The sequence below is a fragment of the Doryrhamphus excisus genome, chromosome 8 (assembly GCF_030265055.1).
Source record: "Doryrhamphus excisus isolate RoL2022-K1 chromosome 8, RoL_Dexc_1.0, whole genome shotgun sequence".
NCBI classification, from domain to species: domain Eukaryota; kingdom Metazoa; phylum Chordata; class Actinopteri; order Syngnathiformes; family Syngnathidae; genus Doryrhamphus; species Doryrhamphus excisus.
The window spans coordinates 3,688,288-3,701,278 of NC_080473.1; the positions used below are offsets into that span (position 1 = coordinate 3,688,288).

Consider the following 12,991-nt stretch of genomic DNA (forward strand, 5'->3'; position numbering starts at 1 on the left):
AGTTAAAATGAGCTAGCTAACAATGGATGTCATGTGAAATACCTATTTTGACGCTAAATACCCTCCCAAATAAAAAGGGTGTTCCATTTACATAAGCTCTCATCTCAGCATCATTCACAGACAGAAGATCGGATACCTAGCGCTCAATTTTGCTACAAAGACTCAACAAGATCCTCATTTGCCGCTCGTACGTGCTGGAAGACACAGCCATCCCAATGAGAGCGAATATTGTAAGTTTTGTCACTGTATCTATGCTGCTGTTGTTGACGCAACTTGCATAAGTATGTGTATCAACGTGTTATAATGAACAGAATGTTATGTTTCACATAAGGATTGGGAATGATGGACAAAATTCCCTTTAAAAAGAAGTATTATTTATAATATTTAAACATTATTTTCTTCATAATATTATGTCATTCACATAAAATTATGACTGTTTTTCCCGTAATAACTTTATTCTCCTGAAATTACTGCTGTTGTTTTTATTTTTCCAATTAACTTTATTCTGGAAAAAATTTATTCTCATAATTACTTTATTCCCATCGTTTTTTTCCCAACAACATGAGTTTACAAAAATTATGACTTGTTGTTTTGTTTGTCTCACTTGATATTGCGACTTAAAAAACATCTTCTCGTAATGATGACGTTATTTCCATTATATTATACATAATTCTCATAAATACTATTTTTTTCACAACATAATTTCCCCAAAATTAAAACTTTACAAGTTTTGTTTGTTGTAATGTCTTCTAACGACTTTTGTGTGTTCTTTCATATTTCAACTTTATGGGACAAAAATGTTTTATTTTTCCCTCATATATATATAATGTTGTTCCCTTAAAATTACAAATTTTACTTTAGTCTTGTAAAATTATTGCAGATTTAAAAAAAATGCTGTTTTTTTTATTTCCTTTTAAAATTATATTATTAGAATGAGCCCCAGGCCGCAATTGGGACACCCACGGTTTAAACAAAGAAACCCGCGATTGTTGTGCTCATAAAATCAAAGGGTGCTGCATGTGGACTCAGCTCGACACTGCGATAACATTAATGTAACATCTGTTGTGTGAGAAATGACAAGATGGAACTGGCTGAGGTGCTTGTTTTCCTAGCTAGGGCAAGTAAGCCATTAGAGGCTTTCATAGAAAAAGTAGCCATTGGGGGCTCCAAAGAATCCAACCGGTTGAGACGGAAAGACAAAGCCAGCGAGGGAGTTTACTTTGTGACAACTTCAAAGGTTGAAACCCACCAGCATGCACATGAGTTGGAGGCCCCATCTATAAAAAGGAGCATGTGGAGCACACATGCTTGCATTTATTTGGACAGGGTTATCTAATACAGTATGCCGCAAGGGGAACATATAGAAACAAATGACATAGTGATGGGGTCATGATGAGAGGTTCCATTTGCCGTTGCTGCTCCACAGTAATTCATAGAAACAATGAGTTAACCTTAAAAATGCTTTAAAAGGTGTAACAGTGAGATAAAGGACGACACTGGACAAGGCCAATGTAGTGTATATGTAGAGATGCACCATAGACTAGACTCGACAGTGATAAGTGGATTCCCGCAAAGTATGAGTGCTGCCGGCACTGGGGGAGCTGTGGTTCATTGAATGGAATGATTGTAAATAGCTGGCAACACAAGTTGCAAGGTAATTTCGTGTTAGGATAGTTGTAGTATTATGGTCTGGGGGTGCAAGAGTCCTGCCAACACAGGAGAGCTGCGGTTCCTTGGGGTGAAACATGTATAGAAATGATACCCTCCCTTGAGGAAACTGGGCCACATGTCAGTTTTCCAATACGATAAGGAGCCCAAACACACCTCCAAGATGATCAAGTGTCATCTTAAGGTGAAGGTGAGGGAGTGGCCAGGTGTGTTTCCGAGGAACCTCAAGCGGAAGGAAGGGTGTCTACGACGATTAAAGCTGATATTTTCAACACACGCTTTTAAACTCACTAGTTTAAATGTATTGAATGCAACAGTATGTTTCCTTGAATGAACCGCAACACTCCTAGTCAGTGACGGCAGCACTCATGCATCCCCAGACAATGACACCAGCTTTGTAGACGACAATGGCTGTGTGTTGACTCATTTACAAGTTGTACACCGACTACTCCAAAGCATATCCACGTTTCCTCGACAGTAAGGTCCGTGAAGAAGCTATGTTTGCTGTACATCGTGCTAACTGCTGGCTATAGAGTTTTAGTGCATCCTGTTCTTTGTTTAATTGCTTATCATCAAGCGATTGTGGGTCGGCCTGCAACACAAAGCAGCCAGGATGGTCATGTGACCACCACACTTGAAAGACATATACGACAAAAAAAAAATTATGCGAGTTCTGATGTCTCAGATGTCTCAGATCAGAGACGGACAGCTCTGCCAAGGTGGAGGAAATAAAGGTAACTGATCCTTTGCTGCCCTTCATGCAACTCAACACCTCTTATTAGTACTGAGAACTCGGAAGTATTGCAAACTGCAGTACAAGTCTGCTGCCTGGAAACAATAACAGGTAAAAGAAAAGCCAGTTTGTGAGGAAGAATGTGCTCGGTCATGATGAAATGGCATTTACTGTACACACCAAGTACACATTGTCCAATTCTTCCAAGTGAATCTATTGTACAGCATGCTAAGTGTGGGCTTCCAAGGGCATGAGAAAATAGCAACGTCTTAGACAATCTGAATTTGTGCCACTTTGGCCACACTATTGTGTACAAGTACAAGCATGTGTTAGACAGCTGCTTTTTTTCACAGCACGGCGGGATTTGTTTTGCTCGACGAGCTGTACTGAGTGTTCTGCATTTATTGCTAACATATTTAGCGTGTGTGGCACTTTTCACTTGGCAGGAAAACAAACAAAAACAATAGCATCTAAATTGTTCTTTGTTAGATTGTTCTTTGTTTAGATTGTTATTGTTCATTTGGACGATTACCTTTACACACACTCACTATCGTATGCTGGCATACTGTACCTGCACGCTCCCTGTATGTTTGCACAGCAATACAATTACCTGGTAGAGGTCATGTTATGTCCGGGCTGAGTAAAACACACACTGTCGCGGGAACACCTTCAGCCACTGTCAGGAGGAACAAGGACACAATATTAGGTACATGAATAAAACCCCAAACAAGAGCCGTGTGGAATATTAATAGTTTAGAATGATCACTTCTGACGGACTGCATTGGTGATGACAAACTGCATTGTTAAAATTTAATTTTTAGGGCTGTCAAATGATTAAAATTTTTAATCACAATCAAAATTAATCAGGATTAATCACCATTTCCAACTTGTTAAAAATATATTATTTTTAGGGATGTCAAGTGATAAAAACATTGTAATCAAATTAATCATTTTCAAATTAATCAGGATTAATCACCATTTCCAACTTGTTAAAAATATATTATTTTTAGGGATGTCAAGTGATAAAAACATTGTAATCAAATTAATCATTTTCAAAATAATCAGGGTTAATCACCATTTCCAACTTGTTAAAAATATATTATTTTTAGGGATGTCAAGTGATAAAAATATTGTAATCAAATTAATCGTTTTCAAATTAATCAGGATTAATCACCATTTCTAACTTGTTAAAAATATATTATTTTTAGGAATGTCAAGTGATAAAAACATTGTAATCAAATTAATCCCTTTTTCAAATAAACCAGGATTAATCACCATTTGCAACTTGTTAAAAATATATTATTTTTAGGGATGTCAAGTGATAAAAACATTGTGATTAAATGATGATCAATGATGTGTACGCATTAATTACGCTAAAGACTGAAAGGCACAATTAATAGTTACCGGCCTCATAGCTAGGAGACCCAAGTTCAGTCCCACCCTCGGCCATCTCTGTGTGGAGTTAGCATGTTCTCCCCGTGCATTTGTGGGTTTTCTCCGGGTACTCCGGTTTCCTCCCACATTCCAAAAACATGCTAGGTTAATTATTGATTAATAATATATCCTCAACAACCACTTTAGTAAACATTTGTGAGCATTACAATCCTAGTAAAGACAGAAAAAGCTATTGTTCATGATGTGATTAAAATGTACAATGTGACCCCCACTATAGATAAGGCCAATCAATAAAAATACACAAAGAGCAGAGCAAGCTGTCTTATTATAAACACAAGCAACGTGATTACTAAACCTTATGTCCTATATGACTCATTCCCATGTGTTCCTACTTGCTTCCTCTATTGCATGCAAGAAGCCATAAGGAACATCCTTCACAGCGGATTTGACTCAAGGACACATTGTATTCATGCCATGAATGCAATGTCAACAGTAGGGGGAGGACAGGATCAATACGAGGCAGAATAATAAAGGTGAGACTGTTGTGATACATCAACTACTAGGGATCCTCCATTGAGGTCAAAGACAATCTGCGTTCTTCTATCAACAGCAACAATACAATTGGGAAAGATGCAGATTTGAATGTGGCACAAACATCCGTATAAGAACAAAGTCTAGTGCAAAAGTGTGCAAAAACCTGAGGTTTTTGCATGGTTCAGCAGCCGGTGCATGAGGACATAAAGTACAGGACATTAGAGACTGAGAACACAAGCGGGACACTCCCTTACCACAGGCCTCGTGGTCCTGAGCTCTGATTTGCTGCTAAAAACACGCCCTTGTGGCCACACCCCTTTCACCGGGTTCCTTTAACGACACTTCTGCTGTGGAGTCATATGATCCGATATGGCTGCTTCTGGCTTTCCTGCTCTATTCGAGCTCACTGGCCCTCTTTGTGGGCCTCACAACTCAAACCAAAAAAAAAAAAAAGCTGGAAATGTAAGCATATGTTTTTGCCCAAATCATCTCAGATTCAACCACTCTGCTGCATATGTCCAGCAGGATTTCAATAACACGTGTGAACAGCAGTATTCCTGAACCGCCGGTGTGTTATGCAAGGAATTTTTTAAATGACTGGGGCTGTGGAACGTACAGAATTCCGTTCCTGCTTCATTTTGCAGCATTACGATGGGGGCCTTCAGAGGGAAACTACACAAACAGGTTAGGACACTGTGGGGATTTTGTTCCTGGAGTGCACCACCAGAACCAACACAAGACAGTGTCCATGCCATCATGGCTGAATGTGCCTATTCATCAAAAATATGTAAATTGAAGTGTTGAGCTATGTTAATGGTAGCATGATATGTGGATAATAGCATAAATGTGCTGAATGATTGGATCGCGTCCAAGACAGGAGTCTTATATAAGAAGAGGCCATGTTTTTTGCAGTTTTGGGTTTTTTTTTGCTCAGGCGGAAACTCCAGAGCTGCCATGCACTCTCATATTGACCTTATTGGGACGTCTTGCTTTTTCCACGTTTTTGACCTACACATGTAGTTAGAATGTTGTAATGTCATGTTAAACTATGCCAAAAATTCAGATAATGAGGTTTGGAACATTTGGAACTGAGCCCTGAAAGAAGTCTGGGATGGTTCAAAACGCTCGGTTTCAAAAGGTGTGGTCAAACTGCCCCTTTGTGATGTCACAGAGAGGACTTCCTTATATACAGTATAAAGTGTCTGCCCTCCCCCCTAGTGCTGCTCCTAAAAAAACATGGCAAAAGCCACGTTTGTTTACCTATTCCTAAAGATGCCACCATCAGGCACAAATAGTTGGGAGTTCCTGATTCCTTACCAGCAAAAGAAATGAATATTGATCCGTAAACGCCATCTCACACTGGACTGTTTGGTGAACATGGGCTAGCAAGCACTCGGACTAGCTGACAAACCTGCTGAAGCCTGACGCCTTTCCAACGTTACTTGGTCGTGTAGTAAGTAACAATTTATAAAATTCAACTCTGAACCTGACACCTCGTCGCCTTGTTACACAAATACACGTCACCAGATATGCGCTAATCCAATTAGCATTCATGTTTATTTCACTTGGAGTGTATGTATTCTATTCTACCTTTCATTTCCCAACATATTCCCACGTTGGATGCCTTCCAAAGTGTCTTTCTAACAAACGTCATTTGAGTCCTTCAATATTGGAGATGGATGACGGCAAAGTCGAGTCTAATACACGCTCAGTGGGAGGCGAGTAAGTACGTAAGTACGTACTATGAGGTATTTAGGCTGCTATGCTTCATAAAGACTATTATATGAGAATATCAACGTGAAACCAGTGCAGGTTCATTACGCTGAGCGTTTGTAATGAATGCATAAATCCCATTTAGCCCTCCATCGCCTCCCACTGTGCACTCACGGCAGGATAATCCCCTCACAGATAATTCCTGCTGGCCACGGATGGCTCTTTGCTGCGACTGTAGGGTGGATGAATTGACACGCACTGTGTTGGTGCACAAAGGGACGAAATGAGAAGAACTACAGGTACAATACAACTGCTGTGCTCGCGTGCTACATACAGTATGTCTGCGTGATCCTCTTCTTACATCCTGCATTCAAAGTGGCCTAATCTTCTTCTGCAGCTCAAGGCCGGGCTTACTCTTCATGACCACACTAACATCCTTTCCCATAACAAGCAATGGAAATTGAATCCATCTGTTCCAGGGTCAAACTATTGCTGCCATGAAACCTGGATATGAAGTGTAGCATGTTAACATGATTAACTATGAAGGACTATATACTGTCATTCAACTAAATTAATTCACATCTTCATGATGTGTGAAGGAAGTGTAGGAGACGGCATTGCTGAGGAATGGAGTGGATGTGGTGCTTTTCTCCACTCTCGCATCAAGTGTAAAAAGAAGTTAACCACTCTACAATAAAACTACGTATTTTCTGGACAATAAGTTGCACTTTTTTTCATAGGTTGGCTGTTCCTGCGACTTATACTCCAGAGTGACTTATAAATGAAAAAACTGTTATGTTACATCAGGGGTCTCAAACACGCGGCCCGCGGGCCAAATGTGTCCCGCAGGACACTAGTTTGAGGCCCCCGCCTTGATATGAAAGTTTAATGTTAGTGCGGCCCGCGCAAGTTTGATATGGATGCTGTATTATTACGTTTGATTAATGTTCATGTTAAAGGTTAAATAACTGTTAATAGTTATCCTCCCTATCCATGTGGAAGTGGTAAGTTTTTGGCTTTTTTAAGTTTAAAGGAAATAACTTCGAGGCTACCGTTTAGGTTGCTAGCTCTCTCGTTTGCGAGTTAGCATGTGTCTCAAGACCCTGCAGTTGCGCAATATGTTGTAAATAAAAAAAGTATAAATGTGACTATAGTCGTGTTTTGTCATGTCTACAGGGCTCTAATAATGCTTTGTTAATTTTAATCTGAAAACAATCATTTGTCTACCCACCAACTATATGTGGTTTTATTATTATTATATTTATTTATTTATTACTGATTGATTGATTTTCTTTATTCTTGATTTGTTTATTTATTTTTCATCTTATTTTGTGTAGAAAAATAAAAAGTAAGATATTTGAGAACAGTGGAATGTTTTATCAGAGCTTTTCTTGCAGAAAATCGGAACCAAAGCAAAGTTTATTAATTTTTCTGTTTTTAATAAATGCATTTCTTTTTTTTTTTTTTTTGAAAACCTGATGCGGCCCAGCCTCGCCCAGACCCTAGCTCCAGTGGCCCCCAGGTAAATTGCGTTTGAGACCCCTGTGTTACATAAACACTGGACACCTTTTCTGTTTATTTTTTGTGTAGCTGAATAACCATTGTGTTAGCATATCTTACATCTATTCAGCCTGTTATCTATTCTTTTATTGTTAGAACTTGCCTTCCAAGAGGACGTAATGTCTGTTTTGGTCAAATAGTTTGGAAAATAAATTACCCGAAAAAAATGCGACTTATACTCCAGTGCGACTTATGTATGTTTTTTTCTACATAATTATGCATTTTTGGCCTTGTGCAACTCATACTCCGGAGCAACTTATAGTCCAGAAAATACGATATATGCTTGAAATTCTTTGTCAGACGTAAAGCCAGCCACCAGAGACGTGTCTACCACTTTCCGACTTCACATAAAAATCCAAATAAAAACCCAAGCACAATTTAGGGAGACACTGAACTTTTTCCTCCAACCGGACCTGAAAGAATCGAGCCGAGAGGTTGCAAAAGCACAGGGCGGTTGGGGGCCCAGCAGAGGTCCACATAGAGGGGCCATGCGGTCTAAGCCTGTTGTAGATGCCTGTGGGATATAGGTGTTCATCCTGTAAGAACGGCTGTACTGCACAGCTATCTTGGAATGCAGAGAGGAGCTATAAAGCCCACCTGGCTGAGCGTCCCTAATTATGGCAGCTATTTGCTCTTAGCAACACGGTGTAACGTAGACAAGGAGTACAGTGTACTGCAGTGTGTAGCAGCATGGACGTGCATGTGTTCATGGAGTCTGTACAGGATGTGTGCAACCTCAAGCATGAAATGCAATCTATTGATCGGAATATAAATAGACATACCAGGAGGGTCAAATGCGGCTGTTGGAAACAAACACACACACACCCTACTATTGTTGTAGTTTGTCGTGGCAATACATTATTATTATTATTATTATTATGTAAAAAAAATCACATTTTTGGCACAGATCCTATATCGGATGTTATTAGAGTGTACCTGTGGGATCCTTGAGCAGGGAGCATATCACCATGGCAATCTGACTCTAGAGAAGAGGACATAAGGATGATTAGAGGGGACCTATTATACTCATTTTTGGGCCTTTGTATTGAGTTGTGGACTCTGATAGAGCGGCTACACACAATAACCGCACAAAAAGCTTTCTAGATCTTCCAGAATCTGTACCCGTTTCCTGCCTCCTAAACAAATGGTCTGTGTAATTTACTCCACCCACTCCACTGTGATTGGTCACACTCCCAAGTGCATCCGAGGACTTGCAGACAGCTGCCGAACTCCTTTTATTTGATTACTTCCACAAAATAAACACATGAGGACACTGAAATTGTCACTTGGAGGTCGCTCTTCTGACTCTTCAACACGACCAAGGCGTCGGACTTCAGCAACAGTCTGTACTGGCCCACGTTCACAAAACAATCCCATGTGATGTGCTGCTGAGAGATGAGCATTTTTCTCTTGTTGGCCGGGAATCAGGAACTCCAACCTCTTCTGCCTGATTCTTGCCTATGCTAAACAAAATTAGCGTTGCCTCACACCCGTTGCTAAACATTCCCAGGTCGCCATTGCAGGGCTCACTATCCTCATTATCATTATCACGAGAATACAACATTGAAAGAATATTTATGGGTCAGAAAAAAGGAAAAGTCCTCTTTCAAGGGTTTACTAAAGATTCTCAGCAAACTGAATTGAGTACAACCTCTCACATTCCAGGAACTACTTTTACTACAGTATATCTTCTGAAGAGAGATCACAATAGAAATTAAACTTGGATATACTTTAGAGTAGTCAGTATACAGCTTATACATGTACCTAAAGTGGTGTTTCTAAATTATTGTCTGTCGTGCCCCCACTGTGGGAATGAAATGTTTTGCAACCCTCTGATTTGAAATAGGGCGGCACGGCGGTTGAGTGGCTAGCGCACAGACCTCACAGCTAGGAGACCAGGGTTCAATTCCACCCTCGGCCATCTCTGTGTGGAGTTTGCATGTTCTCCCCGTGCATGCGTGGGTTTTCTCCAGGTACTCCGGTTTCCTCCCACATTCCAAAAACATGCTAGGTTAATTGGCGACTCCAAATTGTCCATAGGTATGAATGTGAGTGTGAATGGTTGTTTGTCTATATGTGCCCTGTGATTGGCTGGCCACCAGTCCAGGGTGTACCCCGCCTCTTGCCCGAAGACAGCTGGGATAGGCTCCAGCACTCCCCGCGACCCTCGTGAGGAAAAGCGGTAGAAAATGAATGAATGAATGATTTGAAATACTACTGAGAAACTGATAATAGTACTATAAAAATACTACAGCCTGAGCAGTGAAGCATAGAAACATATTCAAGAGTCAAATTTCAAGCTGAGGAAGACAAATTCATACACGTTGGCAGGTCTGCACGAATATTTAAGGTCCGCCCAAACCCTTGGTTGCTTAAGTGTGAGGGGTGAACTAAGGTTGGAAGAAATGAGTCACTTATTACGGAATTATCAGATGTAGTAAAAAAAAAAAAAAGCTGTTAAGTACACCAGGTACTTCATAGTTGTCTTTATTAGCGGTGGTATTTACTTACATAAGAACTATTTATCTATATAAGAACTATTTATCTACATAAATGACCAGACAGTGATAAGAGAATATCGAGATGCTTCCGACTTATTTTTCCTGGAACGTCCAGTACATTACGGGATGTTTCGGCTCCAGGAAGCCATTGCAACACTGAATGAATTCTGTGAAAGTGGTACAGTAATACTTCCTCTATTTGTGCTAATAATAAACACAGAAGACAGAAACATTTATACTACAGCCTCATTGGTCCATTGTGCCATGAGCTCGTCATCTTTAAAGCTTGCATACTTTTTTAGGCATGTGTCAAAACTTTTATTATTAAGAATTAATTTCTTAAATTTAATAAATTTGAAGAACTGCCGACCTACCAACATTAAAATAAATTAATCACTTACCCCTTTTTCAATGCTTTAAAAACGCATATATTTATTTTTATTTTTTTTTGTATTATTTTTTTTGTTGAATTTGACTTCTACAATGTAAGTCAAAGTCTCTTCGACTGTTTAGCTTGTCAGATTCCTTTGTTAAGAGTAAATTATGGTGATGAAAGAGAGAAGAAGAGTGTTACTGCATCTGGAACTAATCATAATTAATACATTTTTATTGCAAATGTTGATCCCAAATCCGTACAATCTGTGAATAAGTCAATTAAAAAAACTTTCAAAATATATGAATTAATAAATAATGGCTGTATCATATTTGACCATGGTCAATTATTAGTCCAAAATATGCATGTTTAAGCAGATTTTGGTGCTAAATGAAGTATTATCAAGCATAAAAATGAGTAAATTAACTAAAATACAGGTGTATGACATTCAGTAAATGCATTTAAAGACACATTGGAGTGTGTAGTATTCACCTTTGCTCACTAGATATCAGCAATGTTACACTGATGAGCCAATCAATTTTATAAAATGTTTATTATATTATGTCAATAACATTATTATAATAATTAACTGCTAAATGAATAATTACTAATAATTATTGGTATTATTAATACAGTTAATATTAGAATTAGTTGTTGTTTGTGGGTAAAACAATACAAATAGAGTGAAAATGCTTCTCAAATGTGTCCTAACATCATCATCTTATACAGTACATGAATATGATTTCACAGTTCCAGGTGGCCCACTGAGGGTAACCACAGCCGCGTTGTGGCCTACGGTGAAAACCAGTGTGACGCCTCTTGTCTCAAGTCACATATCGTTATCGTGGCTAACCAACAAAATTGTTGATCCAGTAAAGTCCAAACTGTGACACGTCATCGTACTTTCAACATTCTGCTATTCTGGGAATTGCAATTGTTGGATCTCGGGCGAAATTTCATTCCCACCAAATACAGAAACAATATGCATCAGCATCAGTAAAGTAGCCTGCATGCTTTTGGACTAGAATTTGTACCCAGGCGTGCCAAGATGCTTTAACTGTTGGAACTTCATCTGTCACACTCACAGTCTTTAAATCTGCTGTCTTTGCTGCTTGCGTTTTCATGTAGCGGCATCATTTCTGCTGTCCGGTTCCTCTCTAGCATTGTGTCAGAGGGCTTGGATGACCCATACAGCAAAACAGGGACAGGGAGAGTCGGCAGGAAGAGTCCCAGGCAACACTTTGGACACTCCTGATGTAGAAAATGTACAAAAAGATGAAAATAATCTACAAGATGTTGGAGTGTGTCAATAAATTGTTAAATAAATAGCTAAATAGCTAAATAAAGCTGTACAAAAGTAACCGTACTTTTGTCCATACATTTATAAACGATTTGACATTGAAATTCCAGTGACTCATATTTTTAGGTAATACTGTGACTCTTAGTGGTCAGTGTGCGCACTGCAGTGTCATTTCAACTAAAACTGCAATAGAGCAAATTAACCACTAGGGGGTGGTGGAAGCAAGGTCCATAAATGAAGCAGGCGCACTCACTTTCGTTTTTAACCTTTGAATGGAAGCGTGGGTATGAGCGAGGGACTAAATTCGGAATTCGACTAAAATAATTGGGAAAATGCGTCTCATAGTTCCCACACAAAAGATTTCCACCATAACGAAATGCTTTGTTGGTATTTCTGCATGAACACAAGACTACAGTGGTGTGAAAAAGTGTTTGGCATCTTCCTTTCTGTTTTTGTATGTTTGTCACACTTTAAATATTTATCATCATCAAACTAATTTAGTCAATGACAAAATGCAGTTTTAAAATGAAACAAACCAAAATGGCCCTACGTGAAAAAAAGTGATTGCCCTCCTGTTAAAACATAACATACCTGAGATTAATTTCGATCTATCAGCATGGAAAAGGTGATACAGCCATTTTAAAGCTTTGGGACTCCAGCAAACCACAGTGAGAGCCATTATCCACAAATGGCCAAAACATGGACCAGTGGTGAACCTTCCCAGGAGTGGATGGCCAACCAAAATGATCAGGGAATAAAGAGCCCAGCAACGACTCATCCGAGAGGTCACAAAAGACCCCACAGCAACATCCAAAGAACTGGAGGCCTCACTTGCCTCAGTTAAGGTCAGTGTTCTTGACTCCACCATAGGTAAGACACTGGGCAACATCGGTTCCAAGACCAAAACCATTGCATCTTGATGATCCCCAAGACCTTTGAGAAAATACTCTGTGGTCTGACGAGTTTAAAAGGTTTTGGATGTCGTGTGTCCCATTACATCTGGCGTAAAAGCTTCAGAAAACTTCAGCAACAGTGAAATATGGTGGTGGTAGTGTGATGGTAAAGGGCTGTTTTACTGCTACAGGACCTGGAACCGGTCCAACGGAACCATGATGGACAACGATCCAAATAGCAGAAAAGTCCACCTCTGAATGGAAAGAAAAACCAAATGAAGACTTTGGAGTGGCCTAGTCAAAGTCCTGACCTGAATCCTA

At 39.5% G+C, this 12,991-nt stretch overlaps 1 long non-coding RNA gene across 2 annotated transcripts; it reads left to right on the forward strand.

Annotated features, from left to right (window-relative positions):
- The first annotated feature begins 2,372 nt into the window (after positions 1 to 2,372).
- Positions 2,373 to 11,779, forward strand: LOC131134868 (uncharacterized). 2 transcript variants are annotated; one of them, XR_009131489.1, is made up of 3 exons: positions 2,373 to 2,512; positions 4,212 to 4,329; positions 11,606 to 11,779. It is a non-coding gene; the product is annotated as an uncharacterized LOC131134868 (long non-coding RNA). The 2 variants fall into 2 exon arrangements; XR_009131490.1 differs by lacking the exon at positions 11,606 to 11,779 and adding an exon at positions 6,239 to 6,829.
- The last annotated feature ends 1,212 nt before the right edge of the window (positions 11,780 to 12,991 follow it).